At 31.4% G+C, this 2,729-nt stretch overlaps 1 long non-coding RNA gene across 1 annotated transcript; it reads left to right on the top strand.

Annotated features, from left to right (window-relative positions):
- The first annotated feature begins 577 nt into the window (after positions 1–577).
- LOC148566961 (uncharacterized) lies at positions 578–1,571 on the top strand. The gene is made up of 4 exons (XR_015880742.1): positions 578–804; positions 900–997; positions 1,174–1,271; positions 1,350–1,571. It is a non-coding gene; the product is annotated as an uncharacterized LOC148566961 (long non-coding RNA).
- The last annotated feature ends 1,158 nt before the right edge of the window (positions 1,572–2,729 follow it).

The following is a 2,729-nucleotide window of genomic DNA, read 5'->3' as shown; positions in this document are numbered from 1 at the left end:
AAAATATTCTTCCGTTGATAATAATCATGGATATTCATCCTAAAGAAGATTTAGTCCTCAACGATGCATGTAATACACAGAATATGTCACTGGCTACAGACTGTGATCTTATCACAGTTGATCTTGGTGATCAAATTGAAACTACAATTCCTAGTGCTAAGGTAAGACGTAATCGGTTTTTAAATTTTAGTAGAATGTATTATGAGTAATTTAATCTTTTATGTTTTCTTTTTACAGGATGACCTAGTTATCAATGATGGTGTTATTCAAAGCAAGGATCTAAATAAAAGTGAAAAATTGTCTAGTAAAGTGGAAGAGGTCCTCCGTAGCATGGAGGTAATTTAATTTGATAACCAGTAATGCAATTTATATTATGTCATACAATCTATATAGTATAAACATTTTTTCTCACTCTTTTTGTATTTTTACATTTACATGACATTATTTTACCTAAAATGTTTGCAGTCAATGAGAGTTGTAAACATGGCTCGGGACGAACAGATTGATAAAATCCTTGAATCTGTAAGCCGCATTGAGATAATGATTTCACAACTCAGTCTGAACAATGATTTCGAGGCTTCGACCAAGCTTTCTGTACAAAAGAAAAATCCATTCTGAAATAGATTGAAGGCTAAGAATTCGGTTATTGATATTCATACTGCTATATCAGACGATGAGGATGATCTTATCGAACTAGACAAGAGGTCTTTTATTCACGATGATGCGTTCAAAATTGAGATCAATATGGACAACCCGGTATCCCCAACTATAAGAGCCGCAACAAAAAAGAAAAATATATCAAAGGTAATGCATGTGCATTAATGGACAACAACTCATATTTTTTACTTTTATATTCTTAAAATGATAATAAGAATTTACTGAATCTATTTTTTTCTTAGGGTAAGACCACTATGGGGATACAGAAAAAATTACCGTTCAATCCCCAAGCAGAATTAGAAAGCCAAAGATTGAGTCCAAATCATCCAATAAATCCAAGGTATCTTATGAACTGAGCCAATCCACAAGTGGCTATAGAAGACCTGTTTATTTCTTTTCCATTACGGACGTAATTACCACTTAGACACCAATCTTTAATTATCTAGTCTCTTGTGAGTATTGCTAATTAACCATATAGTTGTGTATTGCTAATACTTTTGTATCAAACATTCGTAGTCAATGCATTGTAAATTTATGCCAACTCCAACCATGCGTCTTTTGGAAGATCAGATAAAGGCCTGTGCATATGCATTTTCAGCCTCGTTGGATCCATCGTAAGTTAATATGATATTATATTTGTTGTCGATGAATGATGACCAATCTAATGTGTTTTTGGTTTTTAACTGATACAGGGAAGAACTTATGGTAACAGATACAATCAGAGCAACTAGATCAGACTTTGAACATTTCATACCTGACAGACCCATTACTGATAAGATACACAAATAATCTATTCATTAATTTACATTTGATTTTTCACACAAACGAGTACTATATTTGGATTATGGTTCAGATTCTTGAATTAGCGGCATTGAGATGCACTGATGACCAATCTGATGTAAGTTTCAAGACAACGTGGCAACTTCCACCAAGATTTGAGGTATGTTATATAACCCATAACAAGATAATTTTACTGATTATAAGTTATAAATGTAATGCTGATATAGAACCATGCTTTATCATGTACTAAAATCATGCTTTATCATGTACTAACAGTTATATTGGTTTGCATTAATGAATTAAGTGGATGTCTTCAGCAAGATAAATTTAAAGAAGATAGAACACTATATTTATAAATTTATGCAACCTACTCCTGATTTAAAATTTGTAAGATTTTTTATTTGGATATTCATGGTTGGATGTAGTTTTTCATCATTAACAAACATAACTCACGAGCAAATTTTATGGTCTAGATATATATTCCTATTCAAGAAGGTGACCACTGGTATCTAATGGTAATCTCAGTTTGCGATTGCACAATCTATCACTTGGACACCCATTTTAATGATGACAGAATTCACTATCGTGAACGTGTTATCAAGGCACTAGTAAGGATTTGAAAAAATTTTACTAAGCTTATTTGCTGATATTTTGTTTTTATTATCTAACTAGTTAAATGTACTGGAGCAAGTCATCAAGTCGAACTTTTACAAAGATGATGGCATTCAAGAGTATAATAAACAATTTCATGACTACAAAATTACGAAGCCAGAAGATATACCTCAATGTAGTTCAAGCTTGAACTCTGCAACTTGGGTGATGAAGTGGATGGATATGACTTTTGAGTTTAAACCAAATGGTAACAATAAGGTGTGCATTTATAAAACAACTCTCTAATATTTACTTACCATTTTTTGTACTAATTTATAGTGAATAAATTGCAGCTTGAGGATCACGATATTCGCATGATAACCGCTGTGCATTTACTCCGGAGTCGGATCAACCATAAGAAGTCATAAATTATAGTATCGACCAATGAGTTTTGGAATATGCACACAAACCATGAGATGTAAAGATTATAGTAGTAATCTAGATAAAACTTAATACTTTGGTTATTGCCTATTTATTTGTTATGTTTGATGGATGTACTTCTTTAATTATTTTTCAATGGTCTTCTTAAATAGATATTTATCGTTTTGTGGCTTTTACAATTTTTCTCTATTTCTATGCACTATATAGATATTTTAGTTTAAAAAAATCATATTATTTTGATGAAGTAATATTATTTTCAT

Source organism: Arachis ipaensis, chromosome B4 (assembly GCF_059453495.1).
Source record: "Arachis ipaensis isolate K30076 ecotype BB chromosome B4, ASM5945349v1, whole genome shotgun sequence".
Taxonomy (NCBI): domain Eukaryota; kingdom Viridiplantae; phylum Streptophyta; class Magnoliopsida; order Fabales; family Fabaceae; genus Arachis; species Arachis ipaensis.
Note: the sequence above shows the minus strand (reverse complement) of the source record. Positions and strands in the feature narration are given on the sequence as shown.